Below are 27,654 nucleotides of genomic sequence, written 5' to 3' on the forward strand. Positions count from 1 at the left end.
GGCAGGGTCGTACTCTACGGATGTTGTAGAGCATGAACCTACCTTGAGTTCTCTTTCAAATACTAGTTTCAATGTCTCACTATGGGATACAGCCAACTCCCGTATAGCAGACAGACTCTCCGAAGCCAAGGCTGCATTCACCCCTCAAGAGGCTCTGACACTGAGGACTGTGTATGTGCCAAAGAAGGAGCAGTGAAATTCAGTTAGTAAAACGGAAAAAATATATGCAGAATGGCCCAACATGCCGCATCATAAATCATAAACACGCTGCAGGAACCTGTTAATATAGGGTTAACACCGGGTTAGCAGCGGGTTAACACCGGGTTAACACCGGGTTAGCAGCGGGTTAGCAGCGGGTTAACACCGGGTTGGCAGCGGGTTAACACCGGGTTGGCAGCGGGTTAACACCAGGTTGGCAGCGGGTTAACACCGGGTTAGTACTAAACCGGGTTGGCAGCGGGTTAACACCGGGTTGGCAGCGGGTTAACACCGGGTTGGCAGCGGGTTAACACCGGGTTAGCAGCGGGTAAACAGCGGGTAAACACCGGGTTAGCAGCGGGTAAACACCGGGTTAGCAGCGGGTAAACACCGGGTTAGCAGCGGGTAAACACCGGGTTAGCAGCGGGTAAACACCAGGTTAGCAGCGGGTAAACACCAGGTTAGCAGCGGGTAAACACCAGGTTAGCAGCGGGTAAACACCAGGTTAGCAGCGGGTAAACACCAGGTTAGCAGCGGGTAAACACCAGGTTGGCAGCGGGGAAACACCAGGTTGGCAGCGGGTAAACACCAGGTTGGCAGCGGGGAACACCAGGTTGGCAGCGGGGGAACACCAGGTTGGCAGCGGGGGAACACCAGGTTGGCAGCGGGGGAACACCAGGTTGGCAGCGGGGGAACACCAGGTTGGCAGCGGGGGAACACCAGGTTGGCAGCGGGGAACACCAGGTTGGCAGCGGGGAACACCAGGTTGGCAGCGGGGAACACCAGGTTGGCAGCGGGGAACACCAGGTTGGCAGCGGGGAACACCAGGTTGGCAGCGGGGAACACCAGGTTGGCAGCGGGGAACACCAGGTTGGCAGCGGGGAACACCAGGTTGGCAGCGGGGAACACCAGGTTGGCAGCGGGGAACACCAGGTTGGCAGCGGGGAACACCAGGTTGGCAGCGGGGAACACCAGGTTGGCAGCGGGGAACACCAGGTTGGCAGCGGGGAACACCAGGTTGGCAGCGGGGAACACCAGGTTGGCAGCGGGGAACACCAGGTTGGCAGCGGGGAACACCAGGTTGGCAGCGGGGGAACACCAGGTTGGCAACGGGGGAACACCAGGTTGGCAACGGGGGAACACCAGGTTGGCAACGGGGGAACACCAGGTTGGCAACGGGGGAACACCAGGTTGGCAACGGGGGAACACCAGGTTGGCAACGGGGGAACACCAGGTTGGCAACGGGGGAACACCAGGTTGGCAACGGGGGAACACCAGGTTGGCAACGGGGGAACACCGGGTTAACACCGGGTTAGCAGCGGGTTAGCAGCGGGTTAGCAGCGGGTTAGCAGCGGGTTAGCAGCGGGTTAGCAGCGGGTTAGTACCAGCACTGGAAGTAGTTATCTGGGTTAACGCCAAAGGGTTAACGCCCTCTCAATCTCTTCATCTCCCTCCCCATGTCTCGCTCGTCGGGCAATCATCTCGCTCACTCCCTCCCCTCACCTGTCCAGAGGTCCTCTCCAACAGTAGTCCTGGGTAGCTGTGATCTCCTTCTCACTCAGCCTCACTTCCTCATCCAGTCTGGCCAGCGCCAAGCACCCATATCTGCAACGACAAGGACCTGTCACACTCAGGCTCATCAAATAGGCTTTTATTTGGTGTTAATGTTTCATTCCACACCTGTTGAGCGCATTCTGATCACCTATTACTGAATGAATGCACACTTCAGGGAAATGACTAGAGAGGAATTGACTGCAGTCTTGGTCTGATAGAGGATAAAGAGCAATGGCCAATCGGAGTAGAACAGTACACACACACCTGGCCAGTCTTCTTGCTGACCAGGACCTCAGGGGTCAAAACTGTAATGTTTGAACTTCAGGGTCATGACAGTATAAGGGAGGGGAGAGGACCAGGCATTACGCTCCCAAGTGGTACAGCGGTCTAAGACACTGCATCTCAGTGCTAGAGGCGTTCACTCCAGACCTTGGTTCACAACCGGCCGTTATTTGGAGTCCCATAGGGCGGCACACAATTGCCCCAGTGTCGTCCTGGTTAGGGTTTGGCCGGGGTAGGTCGTCACTGTAAATAATAATTTGTTCTTACCTAACTTTTAAAATGTTACTTTTTTTTACCAGGGACCAGAGATTTTGAAGAGTGACGGTTTTACAAATATATTTAGATTTGTTTAACACTTTTCTGGCTTCTACATGATTCCATAATGTGTTATTTTGTAGTTTTGATGTCTTCACTATTATTCTCCAATGTTGAAAATAGTACAAAAAAAAAATAAAGAAAAACCCTTGAATGCAGGTGTCCAAACTTTTCACTGGTACTGTATGCTGAGCACTTGTTGGCTGCTTTTCCTTCACTCTGCTGTCCAACTCATCCCAAACCATCTCAATTAGGTTGATGTCAGGTGATTGTGGAGGCCAGGTCATCTGATGCAGCACTCCATCACTCTCCTTCTTGGTCAAATAGCCCTTACACAGCCTGGAGGTGTGTTGGGTCATTGTCCTGTTGAAAAACAAATGATAGTCCCACTAAGCCCAAACCAGATGGGATGGTGTATCACTGCAGAATGCTGTGGTAGCCATGCTGGTTAAGTGTGCCTTGAATGCTAAATAAATCACAGACAGTGTCACCAGAAAAGCACCCCCACTCCAGCACACCTCCTCCTCCTCCTCCATGCTTCACGGTAGGAACCACACACCATAACACCTCCTCCTCCATGCTTCACGGTAGGAACCACACATGCGGACATCATCCGTTCATCTACTCTGCCTCTCACAAAGACACAGCAGTTGGAACCAAAAATCTCAAATTTGGACTCATCAGACCAAAGGACAGATTTCCACCAGTCTAATGTTCATTGCTCGTGTTTCTTGGCTCAAGCAAGTCTCTTCTTATTGGTGTTCTTTAGTAGTGGTTTCTTTGTAGCAATTCGACCAGGAAGACCTGATTCACACAGTTTCCTCTGAACAGTTGATGTTGAGATGTGTCTGTTACTTGAACTCTGTGAAGCATTTATTTGGCTGCAATTTCTGAGGCTGGTAACTTTATCTTGATCACTTTGAGGGCCTCCCGGCTGTCTCATCGTTGTCGGTGATCAGGCCTACCACAGTTGCGTGGTCGGCAAACTTGGTGTTAGAGCCGTGCTTGCCCATGCAGTCATGGGGGAACATCTTGCCGATGCACGGAAAACCCAGCCAGCTGGGCGTTATCCATGTCGTTGTTCAGCCACGACTCGTTGAAACATAAGATAACCGTTTTTAATGTCCCGTTGGTAGGATAGTCTTGATCGCAGCTCATCCAGTTTATTCTCCAGTGATTGCACGTTGGCTAATGGTATGGAAGGCAGAGGCATGTTACCCAGTCGCCATCGGATTCTTACACCCAGACCTACGTCCCCCCTTCGTCTTAGTCTTTTCTTCATGCGAATGACGTGGATTTGGGCCTCTTGTCGGGGGATGTCTGCAGTTAAACTTTCGCGTCCGACACGTTAAAACAAAGATCTTCGTCCGGTTTGAGGTGAGTCATCGCCGTCCTGATATCCAGAAGCTATTTCCGGTCATAAGATGGTGGCAGAAACATTATGTACAAAATAATTTACAAATAATAATGCGAAAAAAAACCCAAATTTGGTTAGGCGCCATTTAATATTAAGAGGCAACATACTTGTTTTTAGATGTTTCTAAGAGCTCGAAGCACGGCAGCCCTCTCTGTTGGCGCCATTTAATATTAAGAGGCAACATACTTGTTTTTAGACGTTTCTAAGAGCTCGAAGCACGGCAGCCCTCTGTTGACGCCATTTAATATTAAGAGGCAACATACTTGTTTTTAGACGTTTCTAAGAGCTCGAAGCACGGCAGCCCTCTCTGTTGGCGCCATTTAATATTAAGAGGCAACATACTTGTTTTTAGACGTTTCTAAGAGCTCGAAGCACGGCAGCCCTCTCTGTTGCCGCCATTTAATATTAAGAGGCAACATACTTGTTTTTAGACGTTTCTAAGAGCTCGAAGCAATTTAATATTAAGAGGCAACATACTTGTTTTTAGACGTTTCTAAGAGCTCGAAGCACGGCAGCCCTCTCTGTTGGCGCCATTTAATATTAAGAGGCAACATACTTGTTTTAGACGTTTCTAAGAGCTCGAGATGCACGGCAGCCCTCTCTGTTGGCGCCATTTAATATTAAGAGGCAACATACTTGTTTTTAGACGTTTCTAAGAGCTCGAAGCACGGCAGCCATCTCTGTTGCCGCCATTTAATATTAAGAGGCAACATACTTGTTTTTAGATGTTTCTAAGAGCTCGAAGCGCGGCAGCCCTCTCTGTTGGCGCCATTTAATATTAAGAGGCAACATACTTGTTTTTAGATTAAGAGCCCTCTCTGTTGGCGCCATTTAATATTAAGAGGCAACATACTTGTTTTTAGATGTTTCTAAGAGCTCGAAGCGCGGCAGCCCTCTCTGTTGACGCCATTTTCCAGCCTCGTGTGATAATGTAAAGTAACCTCTTCCACCTGACTACTGTGTGTGTGTGTGTGTGTGTCTGTGTGTGTGTGTGTGTGCGAGTGTGTGTACGAATGTGTGTGTGTGTGTGTACGAGTGGGGGTGTGTGTGTGTACGAGTGGGGGTGTGTGTGTGTACGAGTGGGGGTGTGTGTGTGTACGAGTGGGGGTGTGTGTGTGTGTGTGTGTACGAGTGGGGGTGTGTGTGTGGTGATAATTCATGTCACCTTTAAGGAACAAATGGGGAGGAAACCCAATCTCTCATTATCACAGACCCCGCCTCAACACAGCATGGCTCCAACCTTACACTACTGAGACTCAATCTGATTAAGAGGCAACATGCTTGTTTTTAGATGAACGGGAATCCTTGACCAGATCAAGGCTTCGTCCCAAATGAACACCCTTAAAGTAGTGCACTATTTATAGTATAGTAAAAGCGGGTTCCATTTGGACCAAGTGTAAACAGTCAATTGGCCTCATCCGACTCCCTGTCCCCGGGCTCAATTGCTACTGTATACTACACAGAGTATACCAGAACATTAGGAACGCCATCCTAATATTGAGCCATAATTCCTCATGGACTCTACAAAAAGGTATCGAAAGCATTCCACAGGGATGCTGGCCCACAGTTGTGTCCAGTTGACTGGATGTCCTTTGAGTGGTTGAGCCATTCTTGATACACACGGGGAAACTGTTGCTGATGAAACACCAGGCACCTACTACCATATCCCATTTAAAGATATGCAATAGCATAGCAACGCATAGCAACGCAATAGCATTGCAACGCATAGCAACACAATAGCATTGCAACGCATAGCAACACAATAGCATAGCAACGCATAGCAACACAATAGCATAGCAACGCATAGCAACGCACAGCAGGACGTTCCAACATGATCAGAAACCTATATAACCCGTCTGTAGTTCTCTGGAAAAATCACTGCCCATCATTTATTGCATTGTAGTCATCTCAGGGATCCTCCCGACAAAAACGTCACTAAAACAGTCAACAGACATTAAATCATAAAATGGCACCAAAACTGTGTAGTACGCCATTGAACCTTAAACGCAACCCGAATGTTAAGTGGCGGCGTTGTCCTTGAATGCGAGTTCACAGGTCTACAACAGCTGCATTATGTATTATTCACACTCTGGGTAATTAAATCTGAATCAGGCTGGCTCCTGTCCTCACACAGCAGGATGTGTTGATAGAGAGATGTGCAGGAGGCTGTTCACATAGTTGGTACCTTGGTGAGTATGTAGTATGACACTATAACCCATCTAACCCTAACCTTGGTGAGTATGTAGTATGACACTATAACCCATCTAACCCTAACCTTGGTGAGTATGTAGTATGACACTATAACCCATCTAACCCTAACCTTGGTGAGTATGTAGTATGACACTATAACCCATCTAACCCTAACCTTGGTGAGTATGTAGTATGACACTATAACCCATCTAGCCTAACCCTAACCTTGGTGAGTATGTAGTATGACACTATAACCCATCTAGCCTAACCTTGGTGAGTATGTAGTATGACACTATAACCCATCTAGCCTAGCCCTAACCTTGGTGAGTATGTAGTATGACACTATAACCCATCTAACCCTAACCTTGGTGAGTATGTAGTATGACACTATAACCCATCTAGCCTAACCCTAACCTTGGTGAGTATGTAGTATGACACTATAACCCATCTAGCCTAACCCTAACCTTGGTGAGTATGTAGTATGACACTATAACCCATCTAACCCTAACCTTGGTGAGTATGTAGTATGACACTATAACCCATCTAACCCTAACCTTGGTGAGTATGTAGTATGACACTATAACCCATCTAACCCTAACCTTGGTGAGTATGTAGTATGACACTATAACCCAATGGTTATACTATAACCCATCTAACCCTAACCTTGGTGAGTATGTAGTATGACACTATAACCCATCTAACCCTAACCTTGGTGAGTATGTAGTATGACACTATAACCCATCTAACCCTAACCTTGGTGAGTATGTAGTATGACACTATAACCCAATGGTTACACTATAACCCATCTAACCCTAACCTTGGTGAGTATGTAGTATGACACTATAACCCATCTAACCCTAACCTTGGTGAGTATGTAGTATGACACTATAACCCATCTAGCCCTAACCTTGGTGAGTATGTAGTATGACACTATAACCCATCTAACCCTAACCTTGGTGAGTATGTAGTATGACACTATAACCCATCTAACCCTAACCTTGGTGAGTATGTAGTATGACACTATAACCCATCTAGCCCTAACCTTGGTGAGTATGTAGTATGACACTATAACCCATCTAGCCCTAACCTTGGTGAGTATGTAGTATGACACTATAACCCATCTAGCCTAACCCTAACCTTGGTGAGTATGTAGTATGACACTATAACCCATCTAGCCCTAACCTTGGTGAGTATGTAGTATGACACTATAACCCATCTAACCCTAACCTTGGTGAGTATGTAGTATGACACTATAACCCATCTAACCCTAACCTTGGTGAGTATGTAGTATGACACTATAACCCATCTAGCCCTAACCTTGGTGAGTATGTAGTATGACACTATAACCCATCTAGCCCTAACCTTGGTGAGTATGTAGTATGACACTATAACCCATCTAACCCTAACCTTGGTGAGTATGTAGTATGACACTATAACCCATCTAGCCCTAACCTTGGTGAGTATGTAGTATGACACTATAACCCATCTAGCCCTAACCTTGGTGAGTATGTAGTATGACACTATAACCCATCTAGCCTAACCCTAACCTGGTGAGTATGTAGTATGACACTATAACCCATCTAGCCCTAACCTTGGTGAGTATGTAGTATGACACTATAACCCATCTAACCCTAACCTTGGTGAGTATGTAGTATGACACTATAACCCATCTAACCCTAACCTTGGTGAGTATGTAGTATGACACTATAACCCATCTAGCCCTAACCTTGGTGAGTATGTAGTATGACACTATAACCCATCTAGCCCTAACCTTGGTGAGTATGTAGTAGTATGACACTATAACCCATCTAACCCTAACCTTGGTGAGTATGTAGTATGACACTATAACCCATCTAGCCCTAACCTTGGTGAGTATGTAGTATGACACTATAACCCATCTAACCCTAACCTTGGTGAGTATGTAGTATGACACTATAACCCATCTAACCCTAACCTTGGTGAGTATGTAGTATGACACTATAACCCATCTAGCCCTAACCTTGGTGAGTATGTAGTATGACACTATAACCCATCTAACCCTAACCTTGGTGAGTATGTAGTATGACACTATAACCCATCTAACCCTAACCTTGGTGAGTATGTAGTATGACACTATAACCCATCTAGCCTAACCCTAACCTTGGTGAGTATGTAGTATGACACTATAACCCATCTAGCCCTAACCTTGGTGAGTATGTAGTATGACACTATAACCCATCTAGCCTAGCCCTAACCTTGGTGAGTATGTAGTATGACACTATAACCCATCTAACCCTAACCTTGGTGAGTATGTAGTATGACACTATAACCCATCTAGCCCTAACCTTGGTGAGTATGTAGTATGACACTATAACCCATCTAACCCTAACCTTGGTGAGTATGTAGTATGACACTATAACCCATCTAACCCTAACCTTGGTGAGTATGTAGTATGACACTATAACCCATCTAGCCCTAACCTTGGTGAGTATGTAGTATGACACTATAACCCATCTAACCTAACCTTGGTGAGTATGTAGTATGACACTATAACCCATCTAACCCTAACCTTGGTGAGTATGTAGTATGACACTATAACCCATCTAGCCCTAACCTTGGTGAGTATGTAGTATGACACTATAACCCATCTAGCCCTAACCTTGGTGAGTATGTAGTATGACACTATAACCCATCTAACCCTAACCTTGGTGAGTATGTAGTATGACACTATAACCCATCTAACCCTAACCTTGGTGAGTATGTAGTATGACACTATAACCCATCTAACCCTAACCTTGGTGAGTATGTAGTATGACACTATAACCCATCTAACCCTAACCTTGGTGAGTATGTAGTATGACACTATAACCCATCTAACCCTAACCTTGGTGAGTATGTAGTATGACACTATAACCCATCTAGCCCTAACCTTGGTGAGTATGTAGTATGACACTATAACCCATCTAACCCTAACCTTGGTGAGTATGTAGTATGACACTATAACCCATCTAGCCTAACCCTAACCTTGGTGAGTATGTAGTATGACACTATAACCCATCTAACCCTAACCTTGGTGAGTATGTAGTATGACACTATAACCCATCTAGCCTAGCCCTAACCTTGGTGAGTATGTAGTATGACACTATAACCCATCTAGCCCTAACCTTGGTGAGTATGTAGTATGACACTATAACCCATCTAGCCTAGCCCTAACCTTGGTGAGTATGTAGTATGACACTATAACCCATCTAACCCTAACCTTGGTGAGTATGTAGTATGACACTATAACCCATCTAGCCCTAACCTTGGTGAGTATGTAGTATGACACTATAACCCATCTAACCCTAACCTTGGTGAGTATGTAGTATGACACTATAACCCATCTAACCCTAACCTTGGTGAGTATGTAGTATGACACTATAACCCATCTAGCCCTAACCTTGGTGAGTATGTAGTATGACACTATAACCCATCTAACCCTAACCTTGGTGAGTATGTAGTATGACACTATAACCCATCTAACCCTAACCTTGGTGAGTATGTAGTATGACACTATAACCCATCTAGCCTAACCCTAACCTTGGTGAGTATGTAGTATGACACTATAACCCATCTAGCCCTAACCTTGGTGAGTATGTAGTATGACACTATAACCCATCTAGCCTAGCCCTAACCTTGGTGAGTATGTAGTATGACACTATAACCCATCTAACCCTAACCTTGGTGAGTATGTAGTATGACACTATAACCCATCTAGCCCTAACCCATCTAGCACTATAACCCAAACCCTAACCTTGGTGAGTATGTAGTATGACACTATAACCCATCTAACCCTAACCTTGGTGAGTATGTAGTATGACACTATAACCCATCTAGCCCTAACCTTGGTGAGTATGTAGTATGACACTATAACCCATCTAACCTAACCTTGGTGAGTATGTAGTATGACACTATAACCCATCTAACCTAACCTTGGTGAGTATGTAGTATGACACTATAACCCATCTAGCCCTAACCTTGGTGAGTATGTAGTATGACACTATAACCCATCTAGCCCCTAACCTTGGTGAGTATGTAGTATGACACTATAACCCATCTAACCCTAACCTTGGTGAGTATGTAGTATGACACTATAACCCATCTAACCCTAACCTTGGTGAGTATGTAGTATGACACTATAACCCATCTAACCCTAACCTTGGTGAGTATGTAGTATGACACTATAACCCATCTAACCCTAACCTTGGTGAGTATGTAGTATGACACTATAACCCATCTAACCCTAACCTTGGTGAGTATGTAGTATGACACTATAACCCATCTAGCCCTAACCTTGGTGAGTATGTAGTATGACACTATAACCCATCTAACCCTAACCTTGGTGAGTATGTAGTATGACACTATAACCCATCTAGCCTAACCCTAACCTTGGTGAGTATGTAGTATGACACTATAACCCATCTAACCCTAACCTTGGTGAGTATGTAGTATGACACTATAACCCATCTAGCCTAGCCCTAACCTTGGTGAGTATGTAGTATGACACTATAACCCATCTAGCCCTAACCTTGGTGAGTATGTAGTATGACACTATAACCCATCTAGCCTAACCCTAACCTTGGTGAGTATGTAGTATGACACTATAACCCATCTAACCCTAACCTTGGTGAGTATGTAGTATGACACTATAACCCATCTAGCCTAACCCTAACCTTGGTGAGTATGTAGTATGACACTATAACCCATCTAACCCTAACCTTGGTGAGTATGTAGTATGACACTATAACCCATCTAGCCTAACCCTAACCTTGGTGAGTATGTAGTATGACACTATAACCCATCTAACCCTAACCTTGGTGAGTATGTAGTATGACACTATAACCCATCTAACCCTAACCTTGGTGAGTATGTAGTATGACACTATAACCCATCTAGCCTAACCCTAACCTTGGTGAGTATGTAGTATGACACTATAACCCATCTAGCCCTAACCTTGGTGAGTATGTAGTATGACACTATAACCCATCTAACCCTAACCTTGGTGAGTATGTAGTATGACACTATAACCCATCTAACCCTAACCTTGGTGAGTATGTAGTATGACACTATAACCCATCTAACCCTAACCTTGGTGAGTATGTAGTATGACACTATAACCCATCTAACCCTAACCTTGGTGAGTATGTAGTATGACACTATAACCCATCTAACCCTAACCTTGGTGAGTATGTAGTATGACACTATAACCCATCTAACCCTAACCTTGGTGAGTATGTAGTATGACACTATAACCCATCTAACCCTAACCTTGGTGAGTATGTAGTATGACACTATAACCCATCTAACCCTAACCTTGGTGAGTATGTAGTATGACACTATAACCCATCTAGCCTAACCCTAACCTTGGTGAGTATGTAGTATGACACTATAACCCATCTAGCCCTAACCTTGGTGAGTATGTAGTATGACACTATAACCCATCTAACCCTAACCTTGGTGAGTATGTAGTATGACACTATAACCCATCTAGCCTAGCCCTAACCTTGGTGAGTATGTAGTATGACACTATAACCCATCTAACCCTAACCTTGGTGAGTATGTAGTATGACACTATAACCCATCTAGCCTAACCCTAACCTTGGTGAGTATGTAGTATGACACTATAACCCATCTAACCCTAACCTTGGTGAGTATGTAGTATGACACTATAACCCATCTAGCCTAACCCTAACCTTGGTGAGTATGTAGTATGACACTATAACCCATCTAGCCTAACCCTAACCTTGGTGAGTATGTAGTATGACACTATAACCCATCTAACCCTAACCTTGGTGAGTATGTAGTATGACACTATAACCCATCTAACCCTAACCTTGGTGAGTATGTAGTATGACACTATAACCCATCTAGCCCTAACCTTGGTGAGTATGTAGTATGACACTATAACCCATCTAACCCTAACCTTGGTGAGTATGTAGTATGACACTATAACCCATCTAGCCTAGCCCTAACCTTGGTGAGTATGTAGTATGACACTATAACCCATCTAGCCTAGCCCTAACCTTGGTGAGTATGTAGTATGACACTATAACCCATCTAGCCTAGCCCTAACCTTGGTGAGTATGTAGTATGACACTATAACCCATCTAACCCTAACCTTGGTGAGTATGTAGTATGACACTATAACCCATCTAGCCTAACCCTAACCTTGGTGAGTATGTAGTATGACACTATAACCCATCTAACCCTAACCTTGGTGAGTATGTAGTATGACACTATAACCCATCTAGCCTAGCCCTAACCTTGGTGAGTATGTAGTATGACACTATAACCCATCTAGCCTAACCTTGGTGAGTATGTAGTATGACACTATAACCCATCTAACCCTAACCTTGGTGAGTATTTAGATTGACACTATAACCCATCTAACCCTAACCTTGGTGAGTATGTAGTATGACACTATAACCCATCTAGCCCTAACCTTGGTGAGTATGTAGTATGACACTATAACCCATCTAGCCTAACCCTAACCTTGGTGAGTATGTAGTATGACACTATAACCCATCTAACCCTAACCTTGGTGAGTATGTAGTATGACACTATAACCCATCTAACCCTAACCTTGGTGAGTATGTAGTATGACACTATAACCCATCTAGCCTAACCCTAACCTTGGTGAGTATGTAGTATGACACTATAACCCATCTAGCCTAACCCTAACCTTGGTGAGTATGTAGTATGACACTATAACCCATCTAGCCTAACCCTAACCTTGGTGAGTATGTAGTATGACACTATAACCCATCTAGCCTAACCCTAACCTTGGTGAGTATGTAGTATGACACTATAACCCATCTAGCCTAACCCTAACCTTGGTGAGTATGTAGTATGACACTATAACCCATCTAGCCTAACCCTAACCTTGGTGAGTATGTAGTATGACACTATAACCCATCTAGCCTAACCCTAACCTTGGTGAGTATGTAGTATGACACTATAACCCATCTAGCCTAACCCTAACCTTGGTGAGTATGTAGTATGACACTATAACCCATCTAACCCTAACCTTGGTGAGTATGTAGTATGACACTATAACCCATCTAGCCTAACCCTAACCTTGGTGAGTATGTAGTATGACACTATAACCCATCTAGCCTAACCCTAACCTTGGTGAGTATGTAGTATGACACTATAACCCATCTAACCCTAACCTTGGTGAGTATGTAGTATGACACTATAACCCATCTAACCCTAACCTTGGTGAGTATGTAGTATGACACTATAACCCATCTAACCCTAACCTTGGTGAGTATGTAGTATGACACTATAACCCATCTAGCCTAGCCCTAACCTTGGTGAGTATGTAGTATGACACTATAACCCATCTAGCCCTAACCTTGGTGAGTATGTAGTATGACACTATAACCCATCTAGCCTAGCCCTAACCTTGGTGAGTATGTAGTATGACACTATAACCCATCTAGCCTAGCCCTAACCTTGGTGAGTATGTAGTATGACACTATAACCCATCTAGCCTAACCCTAACCTTGGTGAGTATGTAGTATGACACTATAACCCATCTAGCCTAGCCCTAACCTTGGTGAGTATGTAGTATGACACTATAACCCATCTAACCCTAACCTTGGTGAGTATGTAGTATGACACTATAACCCATCTAGCCCTAACCTTGGTGAGTATGTAGTATGACACTATAACCCATCTAGCCTAACCTTGGTGAGTATGTAGTATGACACTATAACCCATCTAACCCTAACCTTGGTGAGTATGTAGTATGACACTATAACCCATCTAGCCTAGCCCTAACCTTGGTGAGTATGTAGTATGACACTATAACCCATCTAACCCTAACCTTGGTGAGTATGTAGTATGACACTATAACCCATCTAGCCTAACCCTAACCTTGGTGAGTATGTAGTATGACACTATAACCCATCTAGCCTAACCCTAACCTTGGTGAGTATGTAGTATGACACTATAACCCATCTAACCCTAACCTTGGTGAGTATGTAGTATGACACTATAACCCATCTAACCCTAACCTTGGTGAGTATGTAGTATGACACTATAACCCATCTAGCCTAGCCCTAACCTTGGTGAGTATGTAGTATGACACTATAACCCATCTAGCCTAACCCTAACCTTGGTGAGTATGTAGTATGACACTATAACCCATCTAGCCTAACCCTAACCTTGGTGAGTATGTAGTATGACACTATAACCCATCTAGCCTAGCCCTAACCTTGGTGAGTATGTAGTATGACACTATAACCCATCTAGCCTAACCCTAACCTTGGTGAGTATGTAATATGACACTATAACCCATCTAGCCTAACCCTAACCTTGGTGAGTATGTAGTATGACACTATAACCCATCTAGCCTAGCCCTAACCTTGGTGAGTATGTAGTATGACACTATAACCCATCTAACCCTAACCTTGGTGAGTATGTAGTATGACACTATAACCCATCTAGCCTAGCCCTAACCTTGGTGAGTATGTAGTATGACACTATAACCCATCTAGCCTAGCCCTAACCTTGGTGAGTATGTAGTATGACACTATAACCCATCTAGCCTAACCCTAACCTTGGTGAGTATGTAATATGACACTATAACCCATCTAGCCTAACCCTAACCTTGGTGAGTATGTAGTATGACACTATAACCCATCTAGCCTAGCCCTAACCTTGGTGAGTATGTAGTATGACACTATAACCCATCTAACCCTAACCTTGGTGAGTATGTAGTATGACACTATAACCCATCTAGCCTAGCCCTAACCTTGGTGAGTATGTAGTATGACACTATAACCCATCTAACCCTAACCTTGGTGAGTATGTAGTATGACACTATAACCCATCTAGCCTAACCCTAACCTTGGTGAGTATGTAGTATGACACTATAACCCATCTAACCCTAACCTTGGTGAGTATGTAGTATGACACTATAACCCATCTAGCCTAGCCCTAACCTTGGTGAGTATGTAGTATGACACTATAACCCATCTAACCCTAACCTTGGTGAGTATGTAGTATGACACTCAACCCAATACATTACCCAACCCAATACATTACCCAACCCAATACATTACCCAACCCAATACATTACCCAACCCCTTACATTGTTCCAAGATGGCATAGCAGTTCAGACGTCTTTTGTCCTCGTCTTGTCTTGTCGTGTCCCGTATATATATATATATATATTTACAACTTTTTTCACATACATTTTATTTTTATTTTCCATCAACTCATCTTCAAAACACTCTCCTGCAACCCGCCTCACCAATTTATATTTATAAATAAGTATTATTTACCTCAAATCTGTAATCCTCCAAGAAGCTAGCCAGAAACTAGCCAGAAGCTAGTCAGAAGCTAGCCAGGAGCTAGCCAGAAACTAGCCAGAAACTAGCCAGAAACTAGCCAGAAGCTAGCCAGAAACTAGCCAGAAACTAGCCAGAAGCTAGCCAGGAGCTAGCCAGAAGCTATCCCAGAAGCTAGTTCAGAAGCTAGTTCAGAAGCTAGTTCGCTTCTTTACTGGCAAATCGTTAGTATTCAGCTAACCACGGTTTGTGGTCATCAGCTATCCTTTAGCTCGAAAATCTATCGCCAGTTTTGTACGGCGCAGCGCGGCTCGGGAACGGAACATATCGGACCAATTTTTCTCTCCATGTCCCTGGATTTCAACTGCTCTCTGGACATTCATACCTGAATCTCCGTGTGACTATCGGCTTTCGTTGATTCCGGAGCAAACATCAATTACTCCGGAGCTGGCCAGCTCCGTCAATCACTCTTGGGCTGCAGTCACCTATCCGGACCCGTTTTACTGCCCCACCGGGCCTTCACAACTGGACTGCCGACGTTATCTACCCGAAGGAGATCCGGCTGGCTCCTCCGTCGCGACGTTACCTGAACGCCCATCTGCGGCCTGCTAACCGTTAGCTGTCTTACCGGCTGCTATCTGAATAGACAATCGGACAATGTATTTATTTTAATCATGTTTTCTTCTTGGGCCTCTATAACTATATCTATTGTTTTTGTTTTTGTTGTGTGATTTGGTTTAATCCCCTCTACCACACGGAACGCCACTAATCTACTGACGGAACGCAAGAGATGGCTAATAACAGACCTCCATCCTATGCTAGCTTGCTACCGATGGCCTGGCTAGCTGTCTAAATCGCCGTAACCCCCAACCAACCTCTCCACTCACTGGACCCTTTTGATCACTCGTCTAAGCATGCCTCTCCTTAATGTCAATATGTCTTGTCCATTGCTGTTCTGGTTAGTGTTTATTGGCTTATTTCACTGTAGAGCCTCTAGTCCTGCTCACTATACCTTATCCAACCTATTAGTTCCACCTCCCACACATGCAATGACATCTCCTGGTTTCAATTATGTTTCTAGAGACAATATCTCTCTTCATCACTCAATACCTAGGTTTACCTCCACTGTATTCACATCCTTGATGCTATTTTATCGCCCCCAGAAACCTCCTTTTACTCTCTGTTCCAGGCGTTCTAGACGACCAATTCTCGTAGCTTTTAGCCGCACCCTTATTCTACTCCTCCTATGTTCCTCTGGCGATGTAGAGGTGAATCCAGGCCCTGCAGTGCCTAGCTCCACTCCTATTCCCCAGGCGCTCTCTTTTGACGACTTCTTTAACCGTAATAGCCTTGGTTTCATGCATGTTAACATTAGAAGCCTCCTCCCTAAGTTTGTTCTATTCACTGCTTTAGCACACTCTGCCAACCCGGATGTTCTAGCTGTGTCTGAATCCTGGTTTAGGAAGACCACCAAAAATTCTGAAATTTTAATTCCAAACTACAACATTTTCAGACAAGATAGAACTGCCAAAGGGGGCGGTGTTGCAATCTACTGCAAAGATAGCCTGCAGAGTTCTGTCCTACTATCCAGGTCTGTACCCAAACAATTTGAACTTCTACTTTTAAAAATCCACCTCTCTAAAAACAAGTCTCTCACCGTTGCCGCCTGCTATAGACCACCCTCTGCCCCCAGCTGTGCTCTGGACACCATATGTGAACTGATTGCACCCCATCTATCTTCACAGCTCGTGCTGCTAGGCGACCTAAACTGGAACATGCTTAACACCCCAGCCATCCTACAATCTAAACTTGATGCCCTCAATCTCACACAAATTATCAATGAACCTACCAGGTACCTCCCCAAAGCCTTAAACACGGGCACCCTCATAGATATCATCCTAACCAACTTCCCCTCTAAATACACCTCTGCTGTCTTCAACCAAGATCTCAGCGATCACTGCCTCATTGCCTGCATCCGTAATGGGTCAGCGGTCAAACGACCTCCACTCATCACTGTAAAACGCTCCCTGAAACACTTCAGCGAGCAGGCCTTTCTAATCGACCTGGCCGGGGTATCCTGGAAGGATATTGATCTCATCCCGTCAGTAGAGGATGCCTGGATATTTTTTTTAAATGCCTTCCTAACCATCTTAAATAAACATGCCCCATTCAAGAAATTTAGAACCAGGAACAGATATAGCCCTTGGTTCTCCCCAGACCTGACTGCCCTTAACCAACGCAAAAACATCCTATGGCGTTCTGCATTAGCATCGAACAGCCCCCGTGATATGCAGCTGTTCAGGGAAGCTAGAAACCATTATACACAGGCAGTTAGAAAAGCCAAGGCTAGCTTTTTCAAGCAGAAATTTGCTTCCTGCAACACTAACTCAAAAAAGTTCTGGGACACTGTAAAGTCCATGGAGAATAAGAACACCTCCTCCCAGCTGCCCACTGCACTGAAGATAGGAAACACTGTCACCACTGATAAATCCACCATAATTGAGAATTTCAATAAGCATTTTTCTACGGCTGGCCATGCTTTCCACCAGGCTACTCCTACCCCGGTCAACAGCACTGCACCCCCAACAGCAACTCGCCCAAGCCTTCCATTTCTCCTTCTCCCAAATCCGTTCAGCTGATGTTCTGAAAGAGCTGAAAAATCTGGACCCCTACAAATCAGCCGGGCTAGACAATCTGGACCCTTTCTTTCTAAAATTATCTGCCGAAATTGTTGCCACCCCTATTACTAGCCTGTTCAACCTCTTTCGTGTCGTCTGAGATTCCCAAAGATTGGAAAGCAGCTGCGGTCATCCCCCTCTTCAAAGGGGGGGACACTCTTGACCCAAACTGCTACAGCCCTATATCTATCCTACCATGCCTTTCTAAGGTCTTCGAAAGCCAAGTCAACAAACAGATTACCGACCATTTTGAATCTCACCATACCTTCTCTGCTATGCAATCTGGTTTCAGAGCTGGTCATGGGTGCACCTCAGCCACGCTCAAGGTCCTAAACGATATCTTAACCGCCATCGATAAGAAACATTTCTGTGCAGCCGTATTCATTGATCTGGCCAAGGCTTTCGACTCTGTCAATCACCACATCCTCATCGGCAGACTCGACAGCCTTGGTTTCTCAAATGATTGCCTCGCCTGGTTTACCAACTACTTCTCTGATAGAGTTCAGTGTGTCAAATCGGAGGGTCTGCTGTCCGGACCTCTGGCAGTCTATGGGGGTGCCACAGGGTTAAATTCTTGGACCGACTCTCTTCTCTGTATACATCAATGAGGTCGCTCTTGCTGCTGGTGAGTCTCTGATCCACCTCTACGCAGACGACACCATTCTGTATACTTCCGGCCCTTCTTTGGACACTGTGTTAACAACCCTCCAGGCAAGCTTCAATGCCATACAACTCTCCTTCCGTGGCCTCCAATTGCTCTTAAATACAAGTAAAACTAAATGCATGCTCTTCAACCGATTGCTACCTGCACATACTCGCCTGTCCAACACCACTACTCTGGACGGCTCTGACTTAGAATACGTGGACAACTACAAATACCTAGGTGTCTGGTTAGACTGTAAACTCTCCTTCCAGACCCATATCAAACATCTCCAATCCAAAGTTAAATCTAGAATTGGCTTCCTATTTCGCAACAAAGCATCCTTCACTCATGCTGCCCTTGTAAAACTGACCATCCTACCAATCCTCGACTTTGGCGATGTCATTTACAAAATAGCCTCCAATACCCTACTCAACAAATTGGATGCAGTCTATCACAGTGCAATCCGTTTTGTCACCAAAGCCCCATATACTACCCACCATTGCGACCTGTACGCTCTCGTTGGCTGGCCCTCGCTTCATACTCGTCGCCAAACCCACTGGCTCCATGTCATCTACAAGACCCTGCTAGGTAAAGTCCCCCCTTATCTCAGCTCGCTGGTCACCATAGCATCTCCCACCTGTAGCACACGCTCCAGCAGGTATATCTCTCTAGTCACCCCCAAAACCAATTCTTTCTTTGGCCGCCTCTCCTTCCAGTTCTCTGCTACCAATGACTGGAACGAACTACAAAAATCTCTTAAATTGGAAACACTTATCTCCCTCACTAGCTTTAAGCACCAACTGTCAGAGCAGCTCACAGATTACTGCACATAGCCCACCTATAATTTAGCCCAAACAACTACCTCTTTCCCAACTGTATTTAATTAATTTATTTATTTTGCTCCTTTGCACCCCATTATTTTTATTTCTACTTTGCACATTCTTCCATTGAAAAACTACCATTCCAGTATTTTACTTACTATATTGTATTTACTTTGTATTTACTTTGCCACCATGGCCTTTTTTGCCTTTACCTCCCTTCTCACCTCATTTGCTCACATTGTATATAGACTTGTTTATACTGTATTATTGACTGTATGTTTGTTTTACTCCATGTGTAACTCTGTGTAGTTGTATCTGTCGAACTGCTTTGCTTTATCTTGGCCAGGTCGCAATTGTAAATGAGAACTTGTTCTCAACTTGCCTACCTGGTTAAATAAATAAAAAACATTACCCAACCCCTTACATTACCCAACCCAATACATTACCCAACCCATCGTTTGAAAACAGCCTGTGGCATCGATATGAGTCAGTTAAATGTCATCATTCTTCCATTTAAAGAGTACCGTGATGGCTCCTTAAAAAACAAAGCAAGATAGCTAGAACGCACTGTCATACTGGGGCATGCTGACTCTGGCTTGGTCGAGAATTAAGATGACTTCAGTCTCTGTGTTCCAAACTCTCTACCCCTCGGCCCTAAACATTTGATGTTTGTATATCTGAAAGGTCTAGAATCTCTGGGTAGATGGATAGAGCCTTCAGAAAGAATTCATACCCCGAGACTTATTCCACATTTTGTGTTACAGAAAGAATTCAAAAAGGATTAAATATATTTTTTTTATCTCACCAATCTACACACAATTACCCCATAATGACAAAGTGATAAGACATTTGGAGAAATGTTTAGCAAATGTGTTGGAAATGAAATATAGAAAATCTCATTTACATAACTATTCACACCTCGAATACTTAAAAGAAGCACCTTCGCCCTGCGATTACAGATGAGAGTCTTTCTGGGTGAGTCTCTAAGAGATTTCCACACCTGGATTGTGCAACATTTGCCCATTATTATTTTCTAAATTCTTCAAGCTCTGTCAAATTGGTTGTTGATCATTGTTAGACAACCATTTAAGTCTTGCTATAGATTTTCAAGGAAAACCTCCCTGGTCTTTGTGGTTTAATCTGTGTTTGAAATGCACTGCTCGACTGAGGGACCTTACAGATACTTGTATGTGTGGGGTACAGACATCAGGCAGTCACAAACAAATAGTATGTCAAACATTGCATACAGAGTGAGTCCACGCAACTTTTTATGTGATTTGTTAAGCACATTTTCACTCCTGAACTTACCCTTTGCTATGAGACACAAAATTGAGTTCAGGTGCATCCTGTTTCCATTGATCATCCTTGAGATGTTTCTACAACTTGGGAGTCCACCTGTGGTGAATTCAATTGATTGGACATTATTTGGAAAAAAGACACACCTGTCTATATAAAAAGGTCCCAAGGTTGACAGTGCATGTCAGAGCAAAAATCAAGCCATGAGGTCAAAGGAATTGTCCGTAGAGCTCGGAAACAGGATTGTGTCGAGGCACAGATCTGGGGAAGGGTAGCAAAAATATTCTGTAGCATTGAAGGTCCCCAAGAACACAGTGGCCTCCATCATTCTTAAATGGAATAAGTTTGGAACCACCAAGTCTCTTCCTAGAGCTGGCTGCCCGGCCAAATTCAGCAATTGGGTGAGAAAGGCCTTGGTCAGGGAGGTAGCCAATAACCCGATGTTCACTCTGACAGAGCTCCAGAGAACCTCTGAAGATGGTTGTACTTCTGGAAGGTTCTCCCATCTGCCGCACTCCACAAATTAGGCCTTTATGGTAGTGTGGCCAGACGGAAGCCACTCCTCAGTAAAAGGCACATGACAGCCCACTTGGAGTTTGCCAAAAGGCACCTAAAGACTCTGACCATGAGAAACCAGATGTTCTGGTCTGATGCAACCGAGATTGCACTCTTTGGCCTGAATGCCAAGTGTCACGTCTGGAGGAAACCTGACACAATCCCTACGGTGAAGCATGGTGGTGGCAGCATCATGCTGTGGGGATGTTTTTCAGATGCAGGGACTGGGAGACTAGTCAGGATCAAGGGAAAGATGAACGGAGCAAAGTACAGAGAGACGCTTGATGAAAACCTGCTTCAGAGCGCTCAACCTCAGACTGGGGCGAAGGTTCACCTTCAACAGGGTCAACGAACCTAAGCACAAAGTCAAGACAACGCAGGAGTAGCTTCGGGAACAAGTCTCTGAATGTCCTAGAGTGGCCCAGCCAGAACCCTGACTTGAACTCGATCGAACATCTCTGGAGAGACCTGAAAATAGCTGTGCAGCAACGCTCCCCACCCAACCGGACAGAGCTTGAGAGGATCTGCAGAGAAGAATGGGAGAAACTCCCCAAATACAGGTGTGCCAAGCTTGTAGCATCATACCCAAGAAGACTGGAGGCTGTAATCACTGCCAAAAGTGCTTCGACAAAGTACTGAGTAAAGGCTCTGAATACTGATGTAAAAGTACTGAGTAAAGGCTCTGAATACTGATGTAAAAGTACTGAGTAAAGGCTCTGAATACTGATGTAAATGTACTGAGTAAAGGCTCTGAATACTTCTGTTAATGTACTGAGTAAAGGGTCTGAATACTGATGTAAATGTACTGAGTAAAGGGTCTGAATACTGATGTAAATGTACTGAGTAAAGGGTCTGAATACTTCTGTTAATGTACTGAGTAAAGGGTCTGAATACTTCTGTTAATGTACTGAGTAAAGGGTCTGAATACTTCTGTTAATGTACTGAGTAAAGGGTCTGAATACTTCTGTTAATGTACTGAGTAAAGGTTCTGAATACTTCTGTTAATGTACTGAGTAAAGGGTCTGAATACTTCTGTTAATGTACTGAGTAAAGGGTCTGAATACTTCTGTTAATGTACTGAGTAAAGGGTCTGAATACTTCTGTTAATGTACTGAGTAAAGGGTCTGAATACTTCTGTTAATGTACTGAGTAAAGGGTCTGAATACTTCTGTTAATGTACTGAGTAAAGGGTCTGAATACTTCTGTTAATGTACTGAGTAAAGGGTCTGAATACTTCTGTTAATGTACTGAGTAAAGGGTCTGAATACTTCTGTTAATGTACTGAGTAAAGGGTCTGAATACTTCTGTTAATGTACTGAGTAAAGGGTCTGAATAATGTACTTCTGTTAATGTACTGAGTAAAGGGTCTGAATACTTCTGTTAATGTACTGAGTGTACTGAGTAAAGGGTCTGAATACTTCTGTTAATGTACTGAGTAAAGGGTCTGAATACTTCTGTTAATGTACTGAGTAAAGGGTCTGAATACTTCTGTTAATGTACTGAGTAAAGGGTCTGAATACTTCTGTTAATGTACTGAGTAAAGGGTCTGAATACTTCTGTTAATGTACTGAGTAAAGGGTCTGAATACTTCTGTTAATGTACTGAGTAAAGGGTCTGAATACTTCTGTTAATGTACTGAGTAAAGGGTCTGAATACTTCTGTTAATGTACTGAGTAAAGGGTCTGAATACTTCTGTTAATGTACTGAGTAAAGGGTCTGAATACTTCTGTTAATGTACTGAGTAAAGGGTCTGAATACTTCTGTTAATGTACTGAGTAAAGGGTCTGAATACTTCTGTTAATGTACTGAGTAAAGGGTCTGAATACTTCTGTTAATGTACTGAGTAAAGGGTCTGAATACTTCTGTTAATGTACTGAGTAAAGGGTCTGAATACTTCTGTTAATGTACTGAGTAAAGGGTCTGAATACTTCTGTTAATGTACTGAGTAAAGGGTCTGAATACTTCTGTTAATGTATTATCAGTTTATTTGTAATACACGTGCTAAAATATCTAAACCCGTTTATGCTTTATCATTGTGGTGTATTGTGTGTAGACTGAGAGGGGAAAAAACTATTGAATACATTCTAGAATAAGGCTGTAACGTAACACTGTGTCAACCTGTAGTATAACCTGTATATACTACCTGTATATACTACCTGTATATACTACCTGTATATAGGATAACCTGTATACAGGATAACCTGTATATAGGATAACCTGTATATAGGATAACCTGTATATACTACCTGTATATAGGATAACCTGTATATAGGATAACCTGTATATACTACCTGTATATAGGATAACCTGTATATACTACCTGTATATAGGATAACCTGTATATACTACCTGTATATAGGATAACCTGTATATACTACCTGTATATAGGATAACCTGTATATAGTATAACCTGTATATACTACCTGTATATAGGATAACCTGTATATACTACCTGTATATAGGATAACCTGTATATACTACCTGTATATACTACCTGTATATAGGATAACCTGTATATAGGATAACCTGTATATACTACCTGTATATAGGATAACCTGTATATACTACCTGTATATAGGATAACCTGTATATAGGATAACCTGTATATACTACCTGTATATAGGATAACCTGTATATAGGATAACCTGTATATACTACCTGTATATACTACCTGTATATAGGATAACCTGTATATACTACCTGTATATAGGATAACCTGTATATACTACCTGTATATAGGATAACCTGTACATAGGATAACCTGTACATAGGATAACCTGTATATACTACCTGTATATAGGATAACCTGTATATACTACCTGTATATAGGATAACCTGTATATACTACCTGGATAACCTGTATATAGGATAACCTGTATATACTACCTGTATATAGGATAACCTGTATATACTACCTGTATATAGGATAACCTGTATATAGGATAACCTGTATATACTACCTGTATATAGGATAACCTGTATATAGGATAACCTGTATATACTACCTGTATATAGGATAACCTGTATATAGGATAACCTGTATATAGGATAACCTGTATATACGATAACCTGTATATACGATAACCTGTATATACTACCTGTATATAGGATAACCTGTATATAGGATAACCTGTATATACTACCTGTATATAGGATAACCTGTATATAGGATAACCTGTATATAGGATAACCTGTATATACTACCTGTATATAGGATAACCTGTATATACTACCTGTATATAGGATAACCTGTATATAGGATAACCTGTATATACTACCTGTATATAGGATAACCTGTATATAGGATAACCTGTATATAGTATAACCTGTATATACTACCTGTATATAGGATAACCTGTATATACTACCTGTACATAGGATAACCTGTATATACTACCTGTATATAGGATAACCTGTATATACTACCTGTATATAGGATAACCTGTATATACTACCTGTATATACTACCTGTATATAGGATAACCTGTACATAGGATAACCTGTATATACTACCTGTATATACTACCTGTATATAGGATAACCTGTATATAGGATAACCTGTATATAGGATAACCTGTATATAGGATAACCTGTATATACTACCTGTATATAGGATAACCTGTATATACTACCTGTATATAGGATAACCTGTATATACTACCTGTACATAGGATAACCTGTATATACTACCTGTATATAGGATAACCTGTATATAGGATAACCTGTATATAGGATAACCTGTATATACTACCTGTACATAGGATAACCTGTATATACTACCTGTACATAGGATAACCTGTATATACTACCTGTATATAGGATAACCTGTATATACTACCTGTATATAGGATAACCTGTATATACTACCTGTATATAGGATAACCTGTATATACTACCTGTACATAGGATAACCTGTATATAGGATAACCTGTATATAGGATAACCTGCATATACTACCTGTATATAGGATAACCTGTATATAGGATAACCTGTATATACTACCTGTATATAGGATAACCTGTATATACTACCTGTATATACTACCTGTATATACTACCTGTATATAGGATAACCTGTATATACTACCTGTACATAGGATAACCTGTATATAGGATAACCTGTATATACTACCTGTATATACTACCTGTATATACTACCTGTACATAGGATAACCTGTATATAGGATAACCTGTATATAGGATAACCTGTATATACTACCTGTACATAGGATAACCTGTATATAGGATAACCTGTATATACTACCTGTATATACTACCTGTATATACTACCTGTATATACTACCTGTATATAGGATAACCTGTATATAGGATAACCTGTATATACTACCTGTATATAGGATAACCTGTATATACTACCTGTATATAGGATAACCTGTATATAGGATAACCTGTATATACTACCTGTATATAGGATAACCTGTATATACTACCTGTACATAGGATAACCTGTATATACTACCTGTACATAGGATAACCTGTATATACTACCTGTATATAGGATAACCTGTATATACTACCTGTATATACTACCTGTATATACTACCTGTATATAGGATAACCTGTATATACTACCTGTATATAGGATAACCTGTACATACTACCTGTATATAGGATAACCTGTATATACTACCTGTATATAGGATAACCTGTATATACTACCTGTATATAGGATAACCTGTATATAGGATAACCTGTATATACGATAACCTGTATATAGGATAACCTGTATATACTACCTGTATATAGGATAACCTGTATATACTACCTGTATATACTACCTGTATATAGGATAACCTGTATATACTACCTGTATATAGGATAACCTGTATATACTACCTGTATATACTACCTGTATATAGGATAACCTGTATATACTACCTGTATATACTACCTGTATATACTACCTGTATATAGGATAACCTGTATATACTACCTGTATATAGGATAACCTGTATATAGGATAACCTGTATATAGGATAACCTGTATATACTACCTGTATATAGGATAACCTGTATATACTACCTGTATATACTACCTGTATATAGGATAACATGCATATAGGATAACCTGTATATAGGATAACCTGTATATAGGATAACCTGTATATACTACCTGTATATAGGATAACCTGTATATACTACCTGTATATACTACCTGTATATAGGATAACCTGTATATACTACCTGTATATAGGATAACCTGTATATACTACCTGTATATAGGATAACCTGTATATAGTATAACCTGTATATACTACCTGTACATAGGATAACCTGTATATACTACCTGTACATAGGATAACCTGTATATACTACCTGTATATACTACCTGTATATAGTATAACCTGTATATACTACCTGCATATACTACCTGTATATAGGATAACCTGTATATAGGATAACCTGTATATACTACCTGTATATAGGATAACCTGTATATACTACCTGTATATAGGATAACCTGTATATACACTACCTGTATATACTACCTGTATATAGGATAACATGCATATAGGATACAGCTGTGTTCCAGTAGCTCCACATCATCAACAGCTGTGTTCCAGTAGCTCCACATCAACAACAGCTGTGTTCCAGTAGCTCCACATCATCAACAGCTGTGTTCCAGTAGCTCCACATCATCAACAGCTGTGTTCCAGTAGCTCCACATCATCAACAGCTGTGTTCCAGTAGCTCCACATCAACAACAGCTGTGTTCCGGTAGCTCCACATGAACAACAGCTGTGTTTCGGTAGCTCCACATCATCAACAGCTGTGTTCCAGTAGCTCCACATCAACAGCTGTGTTCCGGTAGCTCCACATGAACAACAGCTGTGTTCCAGTAGCTCCACATGAACAACAGCTGTGTTCCAGTAGCTCCACATGAACAACAGCTGTGTTCCAGTAGCTCCACATGAACAACAGCTGTGTTCCAGTAGCTCCACATGAACAACAGCTGTGTTCCAGTAGCTCCACATGAACAACAGCTGTGTTCCAGTAGCTCCACATGAACAACAGCTGTGTTCCAGTAGCTCCACATGAACAACAGCTGTGTTCCAGTAGCTCCACATGAACAACAGCTGTGTTCCAGTAGCTCCACGTCAACCGGTTAACAGCTGTGTTCCAGTAGCTCCACATCAACAGCTGTGTTTCAGTAGCTACACATCAACAGCTGTGTTCCAGTAGCTACACATCAACAACAGCTGTGTTCCAGTAGCTCCACATCAACAACAGCTGTGTTCCGGTAGCTCCACATCAACAACAGCTGTGTTCCAGTAGCTCCACATCAACCTGTTAACAGCTGTGTTTCAGTAGCTCCACATCAACAGCTGTGTTTCGGTAGCTCCACATCAACAACAGCTGTGTTCCAG

At 42.6% G+C, this 27,654-nt stretch overlaps 1 protein-coding gene across 2 annotated transcripts in view; it reads right to left on the reverse strand.

Annotated features, from left to right (window-relative positions):
• LOC115122246 (zinc finger FYVE domain-containing protein 9-like) overlaps positions 1–27,654 on the reverse strand; it is a 59,375-nt gene that overhangs the window by 27,698 nt on the left and 4,023 nt on the right. For both annotated transcript variants that reach the window (XM_065005991.1, XM_065005992.1), the window contains exon 2: positions 1,702–1,803. The gene's annotated coding sequence lies outside the window, so the exon portion shown is untranslated. The remainder of the gene's footprint in view (positions 1–1,701; positions 1,804–27,654) is intronic.

Source organism: Oncorhynchus nerka, linkage group LG20 (assembly GCF_034236695.1).
Source record: "Oncorhynchus nerka isolate Pitt River linkage group LG20, Oner_Uvic_2.0, whole genome shotgun sequence".
Classification (NCBI taxonomy): Eukaryota; Metazoa; Chordata; class Actinopteri; order Salmoniformes; family Salmonidae; genus Oncorhynchus; species Oncorhynchus nerka.